General features: G+C 38.5%; 1 long non-coding RNA gene across 2 annotated transcripts; it reads left to right on the top strand.

Annotated features, from left to right (window-relative positions):
- The first annotated feature begins 526 nt into the window (after window positions 1-526).
- Window positions 527-25,425, top strand: LOC132378382 (uncharacterized). Of its 2 annotated transcripts, XR_009507015.1 has the most exons (6): window positions 527-606; window positions 8,561-8,618; window positions 14,200-14,343; window positions 17,887-18,014; window positions 23,658-23,750; window positions 25,237-25,425. It is a non-coding gene; the product is annotated as an uncharacterized LOC132378382 (long non-coding RNA). The 2 variants fall into 2 exon arrangements; XR_009507014.1 differs by lacking the exon at window positions 25,237-25,425 and having other exon boundaries at window positions 23,658-24,903.

The raw sequence follows: 25,425 nt of genomic DNA, 5'->3' as shown, positions 1-25,425 counted from the left end.
GCAGCACAAAAAAACACTCGGTAAGAAAAAAGAGCATAATAAATATAAATATGTAAGATAACTTACATATATAGTTTGATTGTACATTCATAAAGTGACAATCGGTGCAGGAGTGTCTGTACGTAAGGTGACCAACAGGAAATGATAACGTAGTGGTGGTTAGTGGTGTGGAGGCATGGGTTAGTAGATGGAGATGTTGATCAGCCTTGCTGCTTGGGAAAAGTAACTATTTTTGAGTCTAGTGGTCCCGGCATAGATGCTGCACAGCCTCCTCCCTGGTGGTGTGACAAGTTAAAGGATAAGACACTAACGATTTGTTAAGTTCAAAAATTGTTTAAAAACAGTGAGAACGCATGTTAAAAAGGGCTAAAATACTAACAGGTATTTAATTCATTTCATTGTTTCTTTCATTCTTTAGTGTGTAAAGTTAAGCTCTGATAGTATTATCAGTAATCTGCAGAGTAGCCTTGAACTGCTAGCCAGAGGTCGATTGCTTCTGTCTCCACCCACATACCCAGGGGACATTGTACTTTCTTCACTTGAGTAAATTCTCAATGAGGAAACCACATCACGTCTTTGTCGTGATTATTTCTCCCCGTTTTTCAGGTATGTTGTCGGTAATTTACGCTGTTAAAGGGGTCATGAAAACTTTCTAATATGTGTAAAGTGGCAAGAGAGTGCTTATGTAACGATTGACTAAGTAAGAGTAATGTTTGCCGAGTATATTAAAGCGCACGTGTAAGCGGAGCCGCGGCCATTCTGTGTACCGATACCATGTGTTTTGCTGCTTTGTGAGTTTACATGTGCACCTCTGTAAATGCATTTTGCACAGTTGTTTGTGTATTATTTATTTAGTAACTTTAAGTTGTGAGAGTTTACTGAGCTAATGCTACATATGCACCAGTAACACTAGAAAAATGTGAATGATGTCTTGGAAATACTATGTATTGCTGTAATTTACAGAGGGTATGTATTCTGTTGTGACTAATTTGTTGTGAAGATATGTTTTTTTTTGTAATTTGTGTATATTTAGTAGACTTGAATAAATTCTCAATGAGGAAAACACACCACATCTTTGTCGTGATTATTTCTCCCCATTTTTCAGGGGCGTAACAATGGTTTGGGACAAACAGTCCATGAACAGGCTGGGAGGAATCCTTCATGATGTTACCAGCCCTCTTCTGTCATCCTCCTGTATATGTGTCCTTGATGGTGCCGATGTTGCATTGGGAAGTTTTGGCTACCTATTGTAGAGTCACACATTTCGATTCAGATGCATTTGGGATCTTGTAATTCCTCGCAAGACATGTCTTTTGAACAATGACTGGGAAATTGTTCTGTGACTTGTCTGTCATTGGACATTGTGTGAACAGCAATGTTTCAATTGTGCTGCTCTTTGAGCAGTTTGAAATCAGCTAGTTACCCACTCAGCTAGATTTCATTCTGTTCCTCCTCTTCTGCTCCATATTGCAAACTATCAAATCTACCTACCTCACTGTCTAACTCCTAATCAAACTTGTCAATGTTTTCCCACCTCTTTTATTACTCTGTCCTTAGATGTTCTGTCAGATTGCTAGCCCTTTGATCCCATTAACCTCTTATCAATGTCAGCTCCCCAGAACACTGAGATTCCAAATCCCCCAACTGTTTCTGAACACAACCTGATGACTCCCTAAACCCTTTCTATATTGTGACACCCTGCATCAGACTGCAGTCTAATACTTACTTGTAAATGTATTGCATGCACAACAATAGCATTTTCCATGATGTAAGATATGAAGTCAGTACCTTTTACCTCAGTCCTTGGGAATTACTGAATTTTGTTAGAGCAAGTCAGGACCAAAATGTTTCCTGGTGCACTGCACAATGAAATTTTTACATAGCTCCTCTAGCACTATTGAATTTCCAGTCTGAGATACTAGTTGAGATATGTCGCAATAGCCACCTTACAATCAACGTCAGCAAGACCAATGAGCTGATTGTAGACTTCAGAAAGGGTAAGAAGGGGGAACACAAACCAAGCCTCATTGTGTGATCAAAAGTGGAGACAGTGAGCAATTTCAAGTTCCTGGGTGTCAATATCTCTGAGGACCTTACCTGGTCCCAGCACATCAATGCAGCTATAAAGAATGCAAGACAGTGGTTAAATTTCATCAGGAGTTTGATGAGGTTTGGTTTGTCATCTAAAACACTTGAAAACATCGACAGATGTGCCATCAAGAGCATTCTTACTGGCTGCATCAGCATCTGGTACTGGAGGAGGGGGGAGGTGCTAGTATACAGGATTATAACAAGCTACAGAGAGTGGTAAAATTAGTCAACTCCATCATGGGTACTATCCTCCGTATTATGCAAGATATCTTCAAGGGATGGTGCCTCAGAAAAGCGGCCTCCATCATCAAGGATGCCCACCATCAGAATGTCACCTCTTCTAATTGCTACCATGAGGAAGGAGATACAGAAGCCTGAAGGCAAACACTCAGCAATTCAGGAACAGCTTCTTTCCCTTTGCCATCTGATTTCTAAGTGGACATTCAACCCTTGAACACTACCTCATTACTCTATAGATTTCTGTTTTTTTGCACTACTTATATTAATTTCACTATATAGATACTGTAATTCAGATTTTTTGTTTATTTATCATGTATTGCATTGTATTGCTACCACAAAGGTAACAAATTTCATGACATATGCGGATGATATTAAAATTGATTCTGATTCCTTTCTCATTATACTCAGAGATCCTTAGGTACAGGCAGGAATTAGAGTTTTCCTTTTGATCTATATGAGGATATAAAATAGAGGGAGGTCTTCTTCATGGAGTATTAAGAGCCAAAAAATATCATGTCATATGATGCACTGGAAGCTCTTACAAACCATGTGCTTTTTCTTGTGCCTCTACCCTGCATATTTCACCATTTCAAACCATTATTCAGTTGTCCTGCAATATCTTGGAGAGCAAACCTCCATTAACCCTCTCTGCACTGAGAACAATGGCTACAGTTTCTCAATAACTTTGCTGAAGACCTTCCATTTTGTTAACATAGGAATAAATCTTTACTGCACTTTCTCCAAGACCTTGACATCCTTCATAAAACACAGAACTCAGAACTAGTGATCATTTTTCTACTAGGATCTAAGTCATACCATATAATTGTTTAGCAGAGAGTTTTTTTGTACTGCTGGGATGAAACTTGGGCTGGAAGGATTGCAAATTGATTATACAGCCCATTCAGTCTGCTTCCCAATTTAAATCTCAATCTGGAAACTATAAAACCAATATATGAAAAAGAAAGATAATTTCCTTGAAGTAACAACTTCACAACTTATGTTGAAACCTTTAATGTGAAATGGTACTGTCAAGTAGCTTTTACTAATGACTCTGATTAATTGTACCAAGACCGAATCCAAGAGGTTAAATAGATGGAAGGTTAGGTAGCTTCAGTATGCAAATCTCAAAAAGCCAATTACCTTGGATTGTATTACCATATATCTAAATTGAAAAGATAGTAAATGTATGATTCAAAAGCGAGTCTAAAACCAATAGAATCAAAAAATATTGAAAATGTGCGAGAACAATAGGGATTTATATTCAGGTTTTGTCAGTTTCCCTCCACTTAGCAGCCTATTCATTGTTGAATATTATCAATACTTTTGAAAAAATATATAATTTTTGTATATATACGTATTTGTTTATAAGTGCTGGATATGAATTCAAATAAAAAAAGCTTATGTAAATCACATAAATAATTTCAGCTGGGCACACAGTAATATTTACAGCTCATACTGAATATAGTTTCTGAGGAGTTTCCTGCCATGTCTTCTGGGCTTCTTGTTAGTTAATAATTCTTAGTTATCACCTTGTATATACATCCTTTCAGATCAACAAAGTCATAAAATGATCCTATGTTCTGGTTTGGCTCAGCATAGTGAGGATTTATTACTGTATAATTTTTTATTAAGACTTTCCCTTTCTCAGTACAGATTCATGGGGCCCTAGAAGAGTAAAAAAGCATTCAATAAGTCTTCTTTGTTCACTGTCAGTGTGGCATTGTCCCCTACCATGGAAATGTCAGTCCGGTGCTGCTTTCTGATGCAACAGTCATCTGGAGGGACTCAGCCATGAACAGTGCAATTTATCGTTGCCTAGCAGCTGGGATTACTGACCTGCCTTGTCGATTCCTCAGCCATTCTAACAAAGCACTCAGCCCCTAAATACCATTCAAATTGCCTTCATCGACACCACTAGGAGTCTTTCATTTCGGGCTGCTGAAAAATGTTATCAGCAGCAAGGGAATGAATTGAGTTGGAAATGTTACAAACAGAGTGGGAGACCACAAAAACAAGAACAATTTCACTTCATAATGCAACTTGCCATCAGGCCTGTCAACACTGGCTTGGGTCCCGAGCAAGCTTGTTTCTGAACCACAAGGTCATGAGATCAGTCTCACTATGAAGGCTAGAATGATCAGGTCTAGGCTAACAGTTCTGTGCAATACTGAGAACATATAGGAGACACCATCATTTGAATACAATGTCAAATTTCTGATGTCAAAGGATATATATATCTTATCAAAGTATGCATATGTCACCATTAACTACTCCCAGATTCACTTACTTGCAAATATTCACAATAGAACAAAGAAATACAATATAGTTAATAAAAACTATACACAAAGACTGATGAACAAGCAATTTGCTGAAAAGACAAACTCTGCAAATCCAAAAATCAAATAATAAATAAATAATACAAAAACATAAGTTGTAGGGTCTTGAAAGTGAGTCCATAGCTTGTGGAATCAGTTCGGTGCTGAGGTGAATAAAGTTATCCACATTGTTCAGGGAGGTAATAACTTTCCTGGACCTGGTGGTCTGGGAACAAAGGCTCCTTCTGTTGGCAGCAGTGAGAAGAGTTGTCTAGATCAGTGTTTCTCACCAGGATTCCATGGACCCCTAGGGTTCTTGTAAGAGGTTGCTAGGGGTTCCACGAGAGATTGTGATTAGAAGAAATAAGTATTGTTTTTGAACTTCACGCAATGCATGATGATCGTGCTCACGGTGGTGGGCAATGACCGAGCAGCCTCATTAGCAATCTCAATCCAGTATGGCAGCGTGTAGAAGGACTGAGTTTATTTAGTTGAGTTCATTCTCAGATTTTGACATGAGATGGGGAGGCCGTTGTTAATTGGTGAGCATTGTATTCCACAGAGTGGAGGATGGTATGCTGATAATTGAGGAGTGCTCTAATGTACAGAGGGAAGGATGCCCAACTTGGGGTGTAACGTCAGCCTCTCCCACCTCAATCACCTCCTCCGCCTCCCCCTTATGCAGTTTGGACTGACTTATGGGAGCAAACAAACTACCCGAGTAATAGAAAATTGGAGGGATATTTTAATCTAAAGAGGGTCCAGTGTGGTGATTTTTGATGGGGTGGTATGAAATAGAAGAAAAAGGATTCTGGGCCTAGGCATAAGCAATTCTGATAAGGTTAATGATGAAGAATTAGAATCTTCTGAGTCATTTCACTGCACTCTGTCAACAACAGACACAAAGAAAGTCCGTCTTTACATTGAAAGCTACTTATCAATGGGTTCTATGTGGATGGGTGATCCGAGTTGTCCTATTCCATTGTGCCTATTCTGTGAAAAATAACTTACAAATGTAGCAATGGCTCCATCAATATTGAAGAGACATTTTAACTACAAATCACAGCCATACAACAAATAAAAGTGCTGATTATTTTAAAAGACTATTGGAATCTCAGAACAAACACATTAAAGCTTTTGAAAATAAAGTCACAGTCAGTAAAAGGAATCAGGAGGTAAGTTATTTTGTACTTCTAAGACCAGTACATTCGAGAAAGTCTAAAAAAATCTTTGTGAAAACCTGGGTAAAGGGCACACCAATCTCCTGCTACATATAGAAATCCAGTAGCTTAGCGGAGGAGGAGTTCTGAACAGGGTGTTTTAGCTGAAAGGTGAATTGCTGGAGTACTTTTAAGAAAATAGTAGGTCCGATTTTGTTAAGTGCTTTGAAGATGAAGAATGGCAGCATAAACTAGCCTACTTAACAGACTTTTTTCATCATATGAACCAGTTGAAAAAGTCTCTGTAAGGCCCTTGACAAAATGTTTTGACATCAAGTAACAAGGCTCTTGGTTCTAAAAGGAAACTGAATCTTCGGAAAAATCATGTTGCAAAAGGAAATTCTGAAATGTTTCCACTGTTGCTTGGGCTTGAGAGTGAGGAAGGAGATCAGAGAGTCTCAAGTATATTATTGAAAACCACCTGAAAGAACTGCAGAACAAAATTGAACAGTTTTTTTTTCTCCCTTTCAACACAAGTGCTTGGCTGGGTGAATGATCCTTTATTTGAATCTTCTACTCAGACTGAGAATTTGACTCTGAGAGATGAGGAAAAATTTTGTGAGCTGCATTCTGATCATGCATTCAAGATGAGATCTACTAACCTGCCCCGGACAAGTTCTGCATTTCTGTGAAAGAAGAGGAAAGCAATGAATGTTTGCTGCAGTTTTCAGCTTCTTACATATGTGAGCAAACTTTCTCTTGTTTAACATGCATCAAGAGCAAGGATAGAAATTGTCTTATTTCAGTTGAAGGTGAAATCCGTGTCTGCTTAATTCAAGTTTGACCCAGAATTGAGAAACTTATTATGCTTGTTTAAAATAATAAAACATATTTAAAATTTATGAACAGTAAAGAAAGAGGCTAATTTCAAGAAAGGTTAGCTAATCTGTTTTCCTTTCAAGACATGTTAGCTAAAAATTCAGTCTTGAGTCAAAATAACATTAAACAATTATTCTGGGTCATTTTTATCAACAACTTACTCACACTAACACTTACTCACTTTATCACACTAACATACTGTGAGCTATAGATCTAATAATTGTTGTGCAGGTGTTCTCTGAGACCTGAAAATTATTTCAAGGGTTTCTCCAGGGGCAAAAAGGTTGAGAAAGGCTGGTCTAGGTGGTGGGAGATGGTGATGATGGATGCTGCCTTTTTGTGACAGCTTTCCTTGCAGCGATGTGCAATGGTGAGAAGGACTTTTGCTGTGATCGACCAGGCTGTATCCATTACATTTTGATGCATTTTTGCATTTTTGGGTATTGGTATTTCAATGCATTTATCTAAAACACAATCTGTGTATCCAGCTACTATAATCTCATAGCATTCTTTGGAAGAAGAGCAAGGAAATTATTGCTAGTCCACAAACTGAACAATAGTTTTCTCTCAGCTGAAAATACAGATATTCATGTCGTTATCATTTGCTGTTGATGGGAGCTTGCGTTGTACAAACCAGTTACCATTTTCAACGTTAAAACTAGTAATACACTTTTAAAGGTAATATATCAGCAGCAGACTTATTGAATGGTGGATCATGAATTTGAGGTCAGATGGCCCATGCTTGCTTAATTCTTTGTGTTCTTGTGTTGGATATGAAGGGTGTTGGAAAATCGAATTAAAAATAATTAAAAGGTGCATGGAAGCAGAACTCATTTCATCTTTTTTCTTTATTGTCCAAGGTTATATGTTTTTCCCTTGATCTGACCCAGGAATTGATTCAACAAATAATAAGTAGCTTAAATAGCACTCCCTAATCATAAGGAAGTCCCCTCAGATCAGTCTGCTTGGCATGAATATATAAGAACATTGGAATTTAAGAAAAAGGAGCAGAAGCAGGCCATCTAGGAACATAAGTTTGCTCTGCCATCCATCAAGGTCCACTTTTCAGTGATAACCACTTCTATTATTCCTTAGATATCCAGAATTCAATCAGTCTCTGTCCTGAATGAATCAATGACTGACCCTCCACATTCCTCCAGGGTAAACATCTATCCTGCCTGTGAAGAAATTTCTCCAGATCTCAGTTCCAAGTTACTTACCACTTATTCTGACCACAGCCATGGTAAATCTTCTGAGCATTAAAGTTCATCCTTGTGTTCTTGCTGTGGGAAAACTATTGAAAGGAAACATGAATAGAGTTTAACAGACCTCAATCAAAAAGGTCAAGTTATTAATCAATTCGGGAAAATGGAATTTCTGAAGGAACCATCCTCTACTGTTTGTTCAGTTGAAGTATTATTGAAGGACACATGGATGAAACTTTAGAAGTTACTTGTTGTGCTAAGTTTTCTTAGTCATTATTGTTAAAATGTTGTTATTATTCAGAAGGTGCTTATTTGTGGAATTTGTTGCCACATGCATCGTGGAGGCCAGGTCGCTGGGTATACTTAAGGCAGATATTGATAGGTTCTTGGTAGGACATGGGATCAAAGGTTATGGGGAGAAGGCCAAGAAATGGGGTGGAGGAGGAGGGAAAAAAAGGATCAGCCATGATTGAATGGTGGAGCAGACTCGATGGGCCAGATGGCCTAATTCTGCTCCCATGTCTTATGGTATTAATGGTCTATTATACCAGGAATACAGAATTAGTATTAGTCTTAATTTTCTTTTTGGGCTCATAATCCTTCATCATCAACCAAAGCAGATTATCAGACATTCCTTTGATCAAAAGATGCTTGACTTTTTTTTCTACAGAGAGGAAGAGATAATGCTGACAGAGATTGCAGAGAAAAGACTCGCTGAGAGAGCTGATGTATGTGAGAACCATTTTCTTACAAGATTTCTTCTTGGTATTCTTTTTAAGAATTCACTTATTAAGACTGATTACATTCTTGATTGGTCAGAGCATGAAGGGATATGAGGAGAAAGCTGGAGTTTGGGGCTGAGAGGAAAAATGGACCAGCCATGATGGAATGGCAGAGAAGACTCGATAGGCCAAATGGTTTAATTCTGCTTCTATATCTTATGATCTCAAGTTATAGCCAAGAAAATATGAATGTATTCCCGGGATTAAAACAACAATAATTCTTTGGAGACATCTCAGGTAAATCTTCTCTCAGCAAAGTGTCATGAACTTGTTTCCACATGAAATAGCTGAGACAAGAAGCTTGGATGCATTTAAGTGAAGTCTTAGCAAGCACATGAGGCACAAAAAATAGAGGTCATTCTGACAATGAAAAGGATGGCAAAAGGGACTTAAATGTCAAAACAGATTAACTGAAGCAAACAGCCTTATTCTGTGCTGTAAATTTTACGTCATTCTACACTAAGTATTGCTAAAGAGACACTCTCTGCATCAAGTGCATTGACAAGTGATAGAAAAAGCTGACGATAATGTTACCTGGGCATTATATTATTACACACAATTAACAAAGTGTCATTAATAATCATTAACATAAATACTATAATGATATTTTTATAGGCATGGATATTGACTCATGTTTAATGGAAAAATAAAGTTTAATCAATGTGAATACACCACTTCTGTTTCCCAGTTTCCCAATTAATGAGTTTCAATCAAATAACCCAACAAAATAGATCTCCTTTCCTTAAGTAATGAATGCATGCTGTGGCGATTGTTTTCCCATATGTGTTGTGCTAATTATATATCAGTAATCATGAACTTTAATTACAGAATCAGTAAATCCATTTAATACTTCGCCCAACCCAAGGTTCTGAGTCAGTGAGACAAAGTGGTTATTTCACATCTCAACATGATACCTCAGCTCAACTAAATTGAGTCATTTGCCTCCAGTAAAGTCAATTTGTTCATGAATCAATTGATTTATTTTAACAAAATCTGTACAAGAAAACTACATAACAAAAATATGACAATTCTACACTGCAGGAGGCTGATACTTTCTCACAGAATTACTTCAGGAAAACTACAAGCCGATTGAATTCCTCTGTGTTTAAGAACAATTAAAAATATTTTATTCAATTAATCCAACAAACAGACCCTCTTCTGGAGTGTACTGCACACATTTAAGCCCACCCCTGCAGGAAAATACAGCTGACCAATGTCAGCTTATTCTGGTTTCTTTTATAAGATTACATCCCCTTCTACAATCAGGTTTGCTCAGCTCCCAAGGGATGGGTTAACAATTTAATATTAAAGACCTGCTCCCTTTTCACTACTGCCATTGACATGAGGTACAGAAGCTTTGGGTTCCACTCAACCAGGTTCTGGAACAGTTATTGCCCTACAACCATCAGCTTCTTGATATGCTGTGGATAACTTCACTCACCATAGCTCTGGACTGATTCTATGACCTTCAGACTCAGCTTTCAAGGTCTGCTTGCAACTCCTGATCTCAGTAATAATCTTTTTATTTGCACACTTTCTTCTGTTTTTCACATTGGTTGTCAGTCTTTGTTTACATTTAGCTTTATTTTGGAAATACTATTGTAGTTCTTAATTTTTCCTGTGAATCTCATGGCTGTATATTGTAGCATATATGTTTTTGATAATAAATTTCCTTTCAATTTGACTTGAACCTTGACATTTTTTAAAGATGAGAGAAAGGGGGCTATTTGAAAATGCCAAAGGAGAGATGTGTTCCTGTGTCAGGTCGGGCATGATTGTATCGAATGGGATTAATATCTAACACACCAGGAGAATGGTGCATTCCTGCTCTGGTGTTCTTCTGTTCTTTCATTCCTAGCTTAAGTGTCATTGATGCTATTGCTTTGGATTTCTATCGCAATGATCACCAGCATCAGAGCAGTAGAGGAGCAGCTGGGGTAGGACAAACACCTGCAAGAGCAGTAATGGCCAACTGCTCAGTGATATGCAACTCTATAGAAGAAAGGGTGGCAGCCAAGAAGTGCAAATTACATGAGGTCATACCTTATTCACATGTCTGCATTAGGAAAGAAAACATTCTGACATGGCTGAGGTACCAGAGTCTTCAGATGTTAAGTGCCTTAGAACATGGAACAGTACGGCACATTACAGGCCCTATGGCTCACAATATTTTATTGACCTTTTCACCTAATTCAAAATCATTCCAACCGTTCCCTTCCTCCACAGCGCTTCATCTTCCTTTCATTCGGGTTTCATTTATGTGTGATTGATTGATTATTATTATTTTATATTATGTATTGCATTGAACTGTTGCTGCTAAGTTAACAAATTTCACGACACATGCTGGTGATAATAAACCTGATTCTGATTCTATCTAAAAGTATCTTAAATATCTCTAATGTATCTGCCCCTACCACCACCCCTGGAAGTACATTTCATATTCCCGTTATTCACTGTGTTAAAAAACTTAACCTCTGACGTCCCTCCAAACTTTCCTCCAATTACCTTAAAATTATGCCCTCTCATATGAGCTATTTCCACCTTGAAAAAAAAGTTGCTGGCTGTCCATTCTTTATGTGCCTCATATCATCTTACGTGCCTCTATCAAATCACCTCTCAAGTCTTGCGTTAAGGCACAGCAGGTATCTGCCATCTATGATAGACATGAACTGTAAGTGAGTACACATTTCTGGGGTAGTGGAAGTCACCAAAAACCTTCTCTTCCTTTGCTATAACTCTCTTCAGGGCTTCTGCCAGAGATAAACGCAGAATTTTTAAGTCAGTGCCTAACTGATAGCCTTTTTGCCAGGGATGTCAGTCATGTTGACCTTCCCTGCAGTGTTAGTGAAATTGACTTAGCTTCATAACTCCAGCTGCCTCTGCCAGACAACATCAACTGCAAGAATCTAAAAATTAAGATGATAACTCATGAAAGTGAGAGCAATCAAAATAGCTCCTTGTACCATCCCTGCTATTCATAATGATCATAGCTGAATTTTTTTTAAATCTAATTTTTTTTAAATCTCACATCCTTTTAACGTCCAAATATCTGAGAGTCATCCAGTCATACAACACAGAATCAGATCCTTTGGCCCAAGTTGTCCACATTGACCAAAATGTCAACCTAAGCTGATCCCATCTTTTGATCTCTAGAATATATTTGAAGCAATTGAGCCCGTACAGACCCGTAAGTGAAGAATTCCAAACATCTACCACCCTTTGGGTGAAGAAAGATCTTCTCATCTTAGTTCTAAAAAAGCAAATCCCCTATGATAAGCTTGTGATGCCTGATTCTGGACTCCTAGTTAGGAGAAACTTTATCCTTACATTGACTCTGTCAAATCCCATTGAAATGGAGAATTTTTTTATAGAGAACGTCCTTTCATATTCTTTTACAGAAAATATAAGAAATTAAAGTAATTTTGAATTGAGCTATTTTACATTTCATAATATTTTGAAAAAATGGATCTAGCTTTCTTCCAATTTGCACCAATAAAAAATCTCAGAAATAGTCAAATCTCACAGCTCCAACAACAATTCTAACATCTTGTGCTCTCATTGTAGAATTTGCATGTTTTTTTTTGCTGTAAGGTGGGCTTCCTTGAGGGCTCCAGTTTCCTCCCACATCCCAAAAATGTGCTAATTGTTAGATTTATTGTCATTTCTAAACTACAATTGTTCTTTGTAGTAGGAGAGTCGGTAGTGTTTGTAAAAGAAAATAGCTTGAAGGAAAAGAAGTGGGGAAATGGGACTGATTGTTGCTGTATTAAAGTGTTGTAATATGTTTCATGCCCCATATGAGTTCAAGACAAACTGAAACAAAAAAACAAAAATTTTTGCCTTTTGGTCCCAGGCTTCTGCCCATATCCCCACACATCACCAGATGACATACAGTAATTGTCAGGTGCTTTGAGAACATAATAAGTACTGCTGCCAACCACAGCTATTGAGGCAATGAGTTCCACATTCATGACAGTTCAAGTTGTTTCTCTTTCACTCTCAATGTCAGCAGGTCATAAGATAATGGAGCAGAATTAGGCCATTTTGCCCATCGTGTCATCTCCACCATTCAATCGCGTCTGACTTATTTTCCTTCTCAGTCTCATTCTCCTTCCTACTCCCCATAACCTTTGACATCCTTACCAATGAATTACCCATCAATCTCTGTATTAAGTATATGCAAGGGCATGGGCTCCACAACCAACTGTGGTAATGAAATCCACAGATTCATGATTCATCATTCCATTCCCTAGTTGTCCAACTCTCTGCCAAGGAAAGTGGGCCCTTGCTGTTATCCCTGTCCAGGCCTCCCAGGACTTTATGCATCTTGATGAAATCTCTCAGCAGATGCTTTTTGTTAGTTTGAAAACCATTCTAGTTTGACCAAACCTTCATTTATAAAATTATCCAACTTAGTAATATATGTATAAACATATTAAATCTTGTATTTCCTGTTACGCTTTAACTTTGTTATTGACACAAGGTACAGAGATGTTACAAAGTGTTCCTTTAAACCAGCTCAAACATGGTGCAAGCTCCTCTATATTCCCTGCTAGTTAGTATAAAGAAGCTCAAACTATTTGCATGCACAGTCACCTATGGGAATTATACAAGTGCATCAGAAAACCGGGTGGATCTCTCACTCTCTAGACAACTTGCTTCCTCTCTTCCAGATGGTGTGCTACTTGCACTGCTGCAAGTGATTGAAAGCAAACATTAATAAACCATTAGAGACCAATTCACAATCGCTCAGTAACTAAAATAAAGCAGCCCATTTGCGAGGCTGCAGAATCTGCTTCAGAACAGAATTTTACAGATACAAGCCATCAGAAGTGACAGAGGTAGTTTGTTAGAGCTGCCCTAGTCTGACAATCACTAGGGTGCTAACAAGCTCTGTTACATTGAATAACAGAACCAGCAATCCTCCTAGGTGCACTAATATTGATATCAGAAGAAATTTCTGGTATGATAATCAGTGCAGAGTTAATATGTAGTATCATATAGGAACAAATATTGTCTTTATTACATCTGATCCTACAGTAACTGTACAATTAATTCCTCTGTACATCATGTGAAATGGTATTTATACCACTTTTCCAGGCAGCTGTTTAAAGATTCACTTACTGAACAATACAGTCACAAGATGAACTGCAAAGAATAATGTTTAAGTCAAGGGCATGACAGATGTTGGACAAACAGAGGGAAAGACTTTGAATAAAATATGCAGACTGTTTTAAAAAGCTGAAGTGTGGTGAAAAAAGAAAGAATGAAGTTTTTAAGTTCCTTTAATTACCTCAAGATCTCTCAAAATATGAGACACCTAAATATTTATAAACTTATAGAATTTTGCAATATACATAATGAGTCAATGTCAACAGAGATTTCTACAAATAGCAAGATGACAGCAAAACTGAACTCACGGTACTCTATAGTGCATGTTGATCACTTTTGCAATTATTATATATACTTAATGTAATTCACATGTTTTCTCCATTATTATGTGTTGCATGATACTGCTGCCGCAAAGACAACAAACTTCACGCCTTATGCCGGTGATATTAAACCCGATTCGGATTCCATCTGCTGCTTCCATACTATAATAGCAGGAATCTTTCACACAGACAAGAATCCAAAAGGAAGACACAGTGTCACACCCTATAGCCTAAACCAGGTGAACAACATTTTCTGACTGTAATTGGATCATCTGTGGGATAAATCCTTTAAGCATCTCTGAAAACAGATAGAATAAAATTGGAGAGAGAATTCAACCATTGCTAATGAAAAACTTGACAGATGCTAGAAGTATCACACATTCTGTACAATTTATGACAACATTTATCATTTGCAAAATAATGCTGTTCAAATCTTATGGCATGTTGCAGAAAATTTTACATTTTGGGTCAATTATCCATTTATGAGAATGTGTATTATTACATGTTGAAACATTGAGGTCTCCACTCAGATTCTATGATCTGATAAGCAAAACATCTGATTGCAAATGGCCTCTCTCTCGACTCCACACCCTAAACTACTAATTACCTGTCAAATTTGATTACATCCTTCAATTGTATTACTTATGAAAAGACCAAGCTCAAAGTGATAAGGAAAATAAAAATACTGTACATTTGATAATACATTATTTATTTTGAGTTCTTGCAGATTTATGAAGTCTAATTATGTTTAATACTCAAAGGGAATACTTCAGACATTTTCTTACAACAATCCATTGTGGAACCATTCAAGGGACAGGTCTTATATTATGAAATATGTTCAACTATTCATTTCATAATAAATCATCCTCTGGGGAGCAATAATCATACCATAATAGAAATTCACATTTGAGGGCAAAAGGCATAGGTCAGAAACAAGTGCTTGAAACTTCAATTAAGGCAACATTACAAGTATGAAGTGAGAGTTAGCTAAAGAGACCAGAAAATAGATCAAAGGTAAGCCAAAAGATAAGCACTAACAGATATCTTGTAAGGAAACAAGTGAAAGAAAAGTCTTAAATTGTCACAGACCAGAATGTCTGGGAATATTTTAAAAACCATCAAAGGAAGACAAAAATATAATGTGATAGAATGTACCTTATGAGAATAAATAATTTTTGGGAAGGAATATTAAAAGCCTAAGTGTTAAATAAAAGGAAAAGAGTTATGCAGTCATTAAAGTTAACATTAACCTATTAGAGGATAATAGGAAATGAAGAAATGGAGGAGACCTTGAATAAATATCTTGTATCTGTCCTCTCAGTGGAAAAAATGTTATAACCCTGGGCGGGACAGTAGCCCAGCTAGAAGAAGCACTACATGATAGTTCCAGGGACTTAGGTTCAATTCTCAGGTTTTGTCTATAGAGTATATAGAGATTAATTTTGTGACTGTATAGCTTTTCTCCTGATGACCCAGTTTCCTCCCACATCCCAAAGGCGTGTGGGTTGGCCATTGCAAATTGCCTCAAGTATGCAGATGTGTGGTAGAATCTGGTGAGAGTTGGTGAAAACGTGGGTAGAATTTAAAAATTGAGATTATTGTTGGATTCGTCATGGGGTAGCTGATTGTCTCCAAGGATCCAGTGTCTATGATATATCATTCCTAATAGTGGAAATTTGGAGGGAAGAATGAAGACAAAATTTCAAGCAATCACTGACATGAGAGTAAATGTTCTAGACCAGGGGTCAGCGACCTTTACCACTGAAAGAGCCACTTGGACCCGTTTCCCACAGAAAAGAAAACACTGGGAGCCGCAAAACCCGTTTGACATTTAAAATGAAATAACACTGCATACAACGTTTTTTTTGCCTTTATGCTATGTATAAACAAACTATAATGTGTTGCATTTATGAAATTGATGAACTCCTGCAGAGAAAACGAAATTACATTTCTGCATGCAACAAAAACATTTTGAACTCCGAAAAAAAGACGTTGGGTTGAAAGTTACTTTTAAGTAAAATATTCAATGTCTATTTGAGTCCTTCTTGTATTTATGAAAAACGCCGAACTTAAATTTTCCGCCAGCAGCAAACCAAAAATAACGTCAGCCAGCTGTCATCCTGAAAAATGAAAGGACTATTTCACTGAACAATGAAAAAATATGAATATAAGTAAAATAATAGGCAATTAAAATATTTATCATACTTGGTTAATGGGATTTCTGCTCCTGGACCTCAGCGCACAGCGTCTGCACATCAGGGCTGTATGATGTCACCTTCATCTTTACACAGGATCGCAAGCTGTCATCTGTGAGGTTTTCAATATCACTCCATTTGTGTTTCTGAGCAAGAACGGCCTTCTGACGGGCAACATCTTCAAGGTCTGCTGTCAAGCGTCTAAACTTGGACACCCATATGTCTTTGTCGGCTATGTCGGCCAGTTCCATCTCAAGATCAGGTTGACTCACACCTGCCAATGCAGTCGTATTCAGTAGGGAAGGATCGATGCTTAAGGGAGTGACCGGGAAGGATAATGTGTTTTTTTCCTCTCTGAACTCACAGAAGCGTTTCCCAAACGATGTTTGCATTGCGATGATTGCAGAATGTAAATACTCCGAAATTATCATGTCGTGACCTTGTTTGAACTCTCTCAAATTGGGGAAGTGAGACAAAGTGCCTTTCTGTAAATCTCTGGCAAGCACTGTCAACTTGCGCTCGAATGCCAAAACATCCTCCAACATGTGCAGGGCTGTACGTCCTTTCCCCTGAAGAGCTGTGTTCAGCATGTTCAGGTGCGCTGTCATGTCTACCATGAAGTGTAGCTTTTCCAGCCACTCTGGCTGTTCCAGCTCAGGAAAGGTGAGCCCTTTGCTGCCCAGGAAAGTTTTCACTTCTTCCAGACACGCGACAAAGCGTTTCAGCACCTTCCGTCTGGACAGCCAGCGATAAAAACACGTTGTAGCGGTGTCAGTAAACTGCAGTCAAAGATAGCTTTATTCGAACTAAACAGCCTTGCTTTTAAGCCTCCCTCAACCCAGCCCCCATGGACGCAGATGCTGCAAAAGACGCGTACTCACAAACCCCCGTAGGCTATCTCCCTTAGCCGGAATGCTGGCTAATTGTGAGCCGTTTCGGATGTGGCAGGAAATGTGTCGCTACACTTAGGTTGTACAAGATCACCATAATTACATTTCAAAAGCTAACAAACTAACATAAAATACATTTTAATTAAATACTGACCAATTATTTCCCAAAGCCACAGGGAGCCGCAGCACAGAGGTGAAAGAGCCACAAATGGCTCGGGAGCCGCAGGTTGCCGACCCCCGTTCTAGACAAATGAAGTGATTTAAAGCTTGACTAACTCCCTGAATGTTCAACTTACATTATAGGCCCAAAACATGTTCCTGCAGAAACAGTGAGTACATACTGTAGTTGTTCTTCTTTACAATTCTGCACTGACAAATGTCAGTAAGCAATCTTGATCTCAATCTTCCAAAGTTTTCTAGTTTCTGGAAAGGTTGCAGTTGAGTGAAAAATTGCATCTGCAATGTTCTTGCTGTGACTTTGAATGAGTCGCATGGAGCCGGGAGCTATAGATGTAAAAGTTCAAGCAGGCATTCTGTAAAATTCTTTTGGAGAACTTCACTGAACTCAAAAGTACACTGATGTCTTATACCTATTGAGTAGAAAGATAACAATGAGTGATTAATGCAGTTTTTATTATAATTGCACAGTTTACTTCAAGATTTTAGATGCATAAATAACTTTATGTATTAATTACAGATCTACTAAAGGCACACACCTCAACTGACAAACAGCCATTGAATATTTAGACACAAACAAGAGAAAATCTGCAGACGCTGGAAATCCAAGCAACACACACAAAATGCTAGAGGAACTCAACAGACCAGGTAGCATCTATGGAAAGAAAGTTCAGTCAACCTTTTGGGCCGAAACCATTTGTCAGGACTGGAGAAAAGAACAAGAGGAGTAGATTTTAAAGGTGGGGGAAGGGAGAGAGAAACACAAGGGGATAGGTGAAACCGGGAGGGGATGGGGTGAAGAAAGGAGTTGGGAAGTTCATCGGTAAGAGAGATACAGGGTAGGAGAAAGGGTAGGTGAGGATAGAAGACAATGGAAGAAAGAAAAGTGAGAAGGAGCACTAGAGGGAGGTGATGGGCAGGCAAGGAAATAAGGTGAGAGGGGGAAAAGGGGATGGGGAATGGTGAAGGAGAAGGTGGGGGGTGGGGCTTTGCCAAAAGTTCAAGAAATCTATGTTCATGCCATCAGGTTGGAGGCTACCCAAATGGAATATAAGATGCTGCTCCTCCAACCTGAGTGTGGCCTCATGGCAACAGTGGAAGAGGCCATTGTTTGACATATCAGAACAGGAATGGGAAGTGGAATTAAAATGGGTGGCCACAGGGAGATCCATTTTTTTCTGGTGGATGGAGCATAGGTGCTCAGCAAAATGGTCTCCCAATCTATGTCGGGTCTCACCGATATACAAGAGGCCTTACCCAGAACACTGGACACAGAACATAACCCCAACAGACTCACAGGTGCAGTGTCACTTCAGCTGTTCGGGGCCCTGAATGATAGTGAGGGAGGAGGTGTAGGGGCCATTGTAGTACTTGTTCCACAAACAAGGGTAAGTGCCAGGAGGGAGATCAGTGGGGAGCGATGAATGGACAAGGGAGTTGTGTAGGGAGCGATTGCTGTGGAAAGCAGAACGTGGGGGAAGGGAAAGATGTGCTTGGTGGTGAGATCCCATTGGAGACCGTGGAAATTTTGGAGAATTATGTGCTGGACACGAAGGCTGGTGGGGTGGTAAGTGAGGACAAAAGGAGCCCTATCCATAGTAAGGTGGTGGGAGGATGAGGTAACAACAGACATGCATGAAATGGAAGAGATGCTAGTGAGGGTAACATTGATGGTGGGGGTAGGAATGCCCCTTTCTTTGAAAAAGGAGGACATCTCCTTTGTTCTAGAATGAAAAGCTCCAATTCATGCCCCCAAACGGTCCTTCCAGGTGAGACGACACGTCACCTGTTAGTCTGCTGGGGTATTCAGACACCTTCGGTTATTGAATTACCTTACATAGTATATGATGTGAGAAACCTGAATGATCCACACCCAAGTCTGGTGTCAATGTCCTGAACACGTTGATGAGTATCATTCTGTAACAAAGTATCTTCACACAAGTGTCAATACAAAAGATTGTCTTGTTAATTTCTTCAGTGACCTTCTACTATGAGCCACAATCTTGCAATCAATTAGACAATGGCATCTGATTGATTATTACTTGTAATTTACATGTGAAATCTTTTTGAAGCACGTTCTTGTTCATGAGGCTGCTATGTAATTAATTCTTTACATCAATATAAATTTTATTCGTAATATAAAAAGCATTTAAAGAAAAAGCTTGCAATGCTTTTTTATTCTCATGCTCATAGTCAATACCTTGAGTACAACTTTATAGAACCATAGAACCATAAAACATTACAGCATAGAAACAGGCCTTTTGGCCCTTCTTGGCTGTGCCAAACCATTTTTCTGCCTCGTCCCACTAACCTGCATCTGGGCCATATCCCTCCAAACCCCTCTCATCCATATACCTGTCCAAGTTTTTCTTAAATGTCAAAAGTGAGCCTGCATTCACCACTTCATCTGGCAGCTCATTCCACACTCCCACCACTCTCTGTGTGAAGAAGCCCCCCCAAATGTTCCCTTTAAGCTTTTCCCCCTTCACCCTTAACTCATGACCTCTGTTTTTTTTCTCCCCTGGCCTCAGTGGAAAAAGCCTGCTTGCATTCACTCTATCTATACCCATCATAATTTTATATACCTCTATCAAATCACCCCTCATTCTTCTATGCTCCAGGGAATAAAGTCCTAACCTATTCAACCTTTCTCTGTAACTCAGTTTCTCTACTCCCGGCAACATCCTTGTAAACCTTCTCTGCACTATTTCAACCTTATTGATATTCTTCCTGTAATTAGGTGACCAAAACTGCACACAATACTCCAAATTCGGTCTCACCAATGTCTTATACAACCTCACCATTACATTCCAACTCACCTACTCATCGCCTCCCTCTGGTGTTCCTCCCCCTTTTCTGTCTTCCATGACTTTCTATCATCTTCTATTAGATTTTCCCCTTCTCCAGCCCTCAACTTCCCAGCTCTTTACTTCATCCCTTCCCCTCTCGGTTTCACCTATCCCCTTGTGTTTCTCCCTACCCTCCCCCACCTTTTACATCTACTCCTCAACTTTTTTTATTTCTCTAGTCCTGCTGAAGAGACTCAGCCCAAAGTGTGAACTGTACTCTTTTCCACAGATGCTGCCTGGTCTGCTGAGTTCCTCCAGAATTTTCTGTGAGCTGCTTATTACAACTGTATTGCATCATAGACACCATTACCAAGAGTAGATTTTAAAATCCATTGTTATACTGTATAACTAAGAACTAGAGTTCAGATTTCACTGCAAGGATGCTTTGTGTCCTGAGATTGTTAGTTTAATACCAGTCCAGTAATTTAACACTGCACCATTACCCTGAATACATCTGGTTGTGCTTATGGCCCTTGTTTGTCTATCCTAGCTCCTATTAACATTGACCGTCAATGGCTCAAAAATCCTTTTACCTTCAGAGTGTTCATGAAGTGACATTCACTTCATCGTCATCTGAGTCCATGCAGAAACTGGAGTAAATATAATGGATCAGAATGCCCACATAGTGGTTGACATTTTTTTTTAACCTGGATTTCAGTCACACTGTCATTATTACTGTGCATTTAGTCCTTCATTCTCAAATTTCCAAAGGTCCTTGCTCCTGTCAAAACAAGGCTCGATGAAGACTCATGTACAGAGTCTGGGTTGTAGCTGAGCATGTGCAGAAAATTAGCTATTTATCTCAATTGCACCATTAACCACAAAAACAGAAGAAATTGGACTTTGATGAAAATATAAAATCAAATATGTGCATTCACTTCAGCTAATCAGCTGATTTTCAGGATCGGGATCAGACCATAATCCAAAACTCCACCACAAGCAATTACCATCTTTTCACTGCAGGCTAAATTAAATTACCTTAAAACAAATTTTAGACAATGATCTCTCTTGGGACATTTTAAATTAAGTTTCTTAATAGATTGGTGGGAACGGGTCAGAGATTTTTTTTTGATTTTTACTTTCTTTATAGAATGATACCATTTAAAAGAGAAATAGAGGCTAAAGCAGTGGATAATAGCACAGTCTCAGTATTAGTCAAATGTTTTAAGATTTTTTTGGTTGGCCACATTGCAAAAGAGACAGCAAATATGATCTTTATTTTTTATTCACTGCCAAGACACATGATTTAAAAAGAGCAACAAACTGCTTCCAGTCCACACTATGAGCGTAAAATCATGGTTAGGTTAAAGGTTAAAAAAAAATCAACTCTGCTTAAACCTGTTTGGAATTTAATGATAAAACTTTGAAAATGGGTGGGTATTGAAATACATGGGTTGCTAGGATTCCTAAGAATAGATACCACTTTTAAGAATAGAGATCACCCTCCTACTTCCCTTTCTCCCATGGACTTTTCTGCTCTCTCATCAGATTCCTTCTTCTTCAGCCCTTTGCCTATTCAACCTAACACCTCTATGCTTCTCACTTCATCCTCCCTCCCCTACCTGTCTTCATCTATCACTTTCCAGCTTGTACTCATTTCCCTACCCCCTCCTCATCGTCTGTCTCTTTCCTCCTACTTTTCCAGCACTGATGAAGGGTCTCAGCCTGAAATATCAACTCTTTACTCTTGTTTGTAGATGCTGCCTGACCGTCTGAGTTCCTGCAGCATTTTGTGTGTGTTATTCTGGATTTACAGCATTTGCAGAATCTCTTGTGTTAAGGGGAATTCTTTGGGTTTAAAGAAGGGTTGGCATTTCCATGGTGGCTGAATAGCCTTAACATCTGGCAAATCAATTCCCCACTTGCCTCCACTGAGCTGTTTGATTTCCACTGCATAAGAGCTCACCAGTGCTATCAGTCACTGCTCTATATGCCAGTGGCACAATAAATGATCATTCTTTCAATTGTGTTATGTGGCGATTTTATCTGCAACATCTTTCCCCCAAAACATCTCACATTTACACAATACTATTGTTATAATAAGAAACCACAAATGCTTTGCAAAAAAAAAGCAACAGAATGAAATAACACACACAAAATGCTGGTGGAACACAGCAGGCCAGGCAGTATTCTCCTTATTGATGCTGCCTGGCCTGCTGTGTTCCACCAGCATTTTGTGTGTGTGTTGTTTGAATTTCCAGCATCTGCAGATTTCCTCGTGTTTGAACAGAATAAAATCCACATTTCCTTAAGCAATGCCAAATGTCAGTCAAGATAATTGTCATATGCACAATTACATGTGTAAACGTAGGCAATGAAAAGTGTACTTGCAACAGCATCACAGGACTAGACCATCAAATAATCAACATTTAGAGTAAGACGTAAATTATATAGTTTATAGAAGAAAGAACACAATTGGAACAAACAAGTTGCCCATTGTCATGAAGAAAAACAGCAAGTGAAAGGATGCAAACTCCAGATGATTTTTAATACTCAGGATTGTGAAGTCCATTTAAGTGATGTGATCTCAATGGAAAAAAGACAATTACAGTTAATCAAAATGAAAATGATCACCAATCAGAATCACCTAAAATAGGTAAGTATTTGTTTATTTATTGGCACAATATTGTGGGCTGAATGGCCTCTCCAGCATTGCACTGTTCTATGTAATAAGAAACTCAGTAACATGTAGCTCTGAAATCAACTGATAAAGGTGCATAAGTATTAAGAAGGCATTACCCAATACAGATGGCTAAGAGAAAAAGAAACACTTTAATCTATATCATAAACAAGAGAAAATCTGCAGATGCTGGAAATCCAAGCAACACACACACAAAATGCTGAAAGAACTCAGCAGCCCAGGGAGAATCTATAGAAACGAGAATAGTCGACATTTCAGGACTGGAGAAAAAAGGATGAGGAGCTAAAGTTAGAAGTTGGGGGGAGCTACAGAGTGAATTATCATATCATTGAACTTAATATGCACATTTTTTGAATGTGGGAGCAAAGCAGAGGAAACCTAGGCAGTTACAAGGAGGATATACAAACACCTTGCAAACACCGGCAGAAATTGAACCCCAATCTTACCTTAGGTGCTGCCTGGCTTGATGAGTTCCTCCGGCATTTTGTGCGTCAAGATTTCCTGCAACAGCAGAACCTCGTGTGTCTCCACACCTCAGCCGGATGCTGAAGAGCCAGACGCAGGAAATCAGAGCGAAAGCTGCAATGCAATCAGGCCTCAGGCAACACACTCCTGAGGTCTGGTCCCTGAGCATGCTGGAGGCTTTGGACAAGTTGTTAACTGGGGCAAAGGATTGTTCCTTGTCAAAAGCAGCAAGGGTTATTTTAGACTTTTTAAAAATTGTTATGATATTCAGGAGCAGGTAGCAAGTAGTACGATCACCTCACATCACCAGAGACTCTGATCTGATGTTGACCCCAGGTGCTGTCTGTGTGGAGTGTGCACGATCTCCTTGTGATCGCAGCAGTTTCTCCCAGGTGCTCCGGGTTCCTTCCATATCGCAAAGATGTGCAGGTTGGTAAGTTAATTGTTGTAAATTCCCCCTAATGTGGTTAGTCTGGTTAAATATGGGGAAACTGATGACGATGTGGAAGAATAAGTAGGATGAGTGAGGCTTATGGTTTATGGTTGGCTTACAGTCAATGGGTCAAAGGCTCTGTTTTTTGTGCTGTACCTCTCTGTGACTCTGATCTGAAAACTGTGAAAAAACAATGTTAGGGATTCTAAGATTAAAAATATAAGTCTTACATTTCGAAACTAAAATGACAATTAAGAAAATCTTGGCAATATTTACAAATTAGTAGAAGCATTAACCTAAAGCAAAAGACTTGTAAAAATAGTGTTATAAAGGTGACAGATCCCATTGAAATGAATGAAGCATAAAAATTCTGTAGCAGATGTGCGGAAGTCAGGATTTGAGAGACTGATTTTCAGTATAGTGCCAGGGAGATTGCCAAGGTATTGGACTCCAGTAATGCATTGCATGCAGAGTCCCGCAAGAGAGCTTAGCAATGATGCATGGCATGTATTGCTCAGTAACACCTATTCTTGCAGCAAGTCTGAAGAAAATCAGAACGTATTTCTGTAGGAATGGCTGAACATCAGTAGTGCAGAATCTTTGGCCAAGCGCAGAGTGATTTGGTCCAGTTATTTGTCCACCTTTAGTGGATAAAGAAAAGGCAATTCATTTTGTTTAGAAAACCACTTGCAAACTTCCATTCAAAGTCTATGAAATGGAGATTTCAAAACCCTGCCCTTTCCAAACACACCAGTTATCTTTGCAAACTGCTTAGGCAATGGTTTAACATGAGCAAAGCTGCAGCTGTTCTATGGTATTCCACATTTAAAATACAAGCTTGAGTTAAAGGTTGCAATCTCATTTTAAGAGTTCAGATAATGGACAAGGTTTCCGATTTAATTCAAAAACTTCAATTAGATTAAAACTTCTGCCACACGTTTTCAAGTATTCATTGAATTTTATCAATAAAATAATATTTCCTCAGATGACATGCCTATGCAGCTTTATTATTGATCTTGGTTTCCTGATGTTTGCAAGTCTGGGTGGTATGCAATAATGTATTTTTGTAATTTTCAACTGAATTACAATGTCAAGTCACACTTGACAATTAAGTACTTGTAATTTAAAATTCATGTGGTAATCTATATTGATTAAACCTTTATTATATGAATGAAAAATGCTTCCTTTATTTAAAAAAATATTAATCTCAGGAAGTTAGTATTATATTGAGCATGGAGTGTATTTGGTTTACAAATTTAAAATATCAATCAATGACTCAGAAGTTCAATCCATTGCAGCTAAACGTGCCACTATAGTTTGTTTCCATTTGTATTCCTTCCTGAAAGTTCAAAGTTCAAAGTTTGAAGTAAATTTTATTATCAAAGTATATATATATATCGCTTCTCGGCCTTTTGGCTAAGATCAAGTGTAAAGTATATGTATGTGTCATTGTATACAAGCCTGAGATTCATTTTCCTGCAGGTATACACAGCAGATCTATAGAATAGTAATCATAACAGGATCAATGAAAGATCAACTGGAGTGAAGAAGGCAACAAAATGTGCAAATACAGATATAAATAAATAGAAATAAATAACAAGAGCATGAGATAACATGATAAAGAGTCCAGAAGGTGAGGTCATTAGCTGTGGAATATCTTAATGATGGGAA

Source organism: Hypanus sabinus, chromosome 20, assembly GCF_030144855.1.
Source record: "Hypanus sabinus isolate sHypSab1 chromosome 20, sHypSab1.hap1, whole genome shotgun sequence".
Taxonomy (NCBI): domain Eukaryota; kingdom Metazoa; phylum Chordata; class Chondrichthyes; order Myliobatiformes; family Dasyatidae; genus Hypanus; species Hypanus sabinus.
The sequence above is the reverse complement of the archived record's forward strand: the minus strand, read 5'-3'. Positions and strand labels throughout refer to the sequence as shown.